This window comes from Eurypyga helias, unplaced genomic scaffold, assembly GCF_000690775.1.
Source record: "Eurypyga helias isolate BGI_N326 unplaced genomic scaffold, ASM69077v1 scaffold47184, whole genome shotgun sequence".
In the NCBI taxonomy this organism is placed as follows: Eukaryota; Metazoa; Chordata; class Aves; order Eurypygiformes; family Eurypygidae; genus Eurypyga; species Eurypyga helias.
The window spans coordinates 1-381 of record NW_010245348.1 but is presented as its reverse complement, the minus strand read 5'-3'; positions in this window follow the sequence as shown (position 1 = coordinate 381).

Genomic DNA, 381 nt, shown 5'->3' with positions numbered 1-381 from the left:
CACAAGACCGTGTCCCCCAAAGCCTCATCCAGCCTGGCCTTGAACACTTCCAGGGATGGGGCATCCACAGCTTCTCTCGGCAACGAGAGCATCTTAATGCTGCTTGGTCCATCCTTCTTAAATGCACTGCTAGTAAGTCAGCTGAAACACTTCCTAGAGAAGGTACTGTGATCCTTCATGTAAACCCCTTTGTCCCCCGTACAGCTTTCAGGGAGATTCCCTACATGAAGCAACAAGAAGACCAACCTGTTTCAGTCCACCTCTACCACACCACAGAGCTGTTCACCAAGAAACCTCCTGAAACAGCTAAGGACCACATACAAGAGTTGTGAAAAGAAAGCATTTTACTGTCAAACAAACAGTATCATAGAATCATAGAAT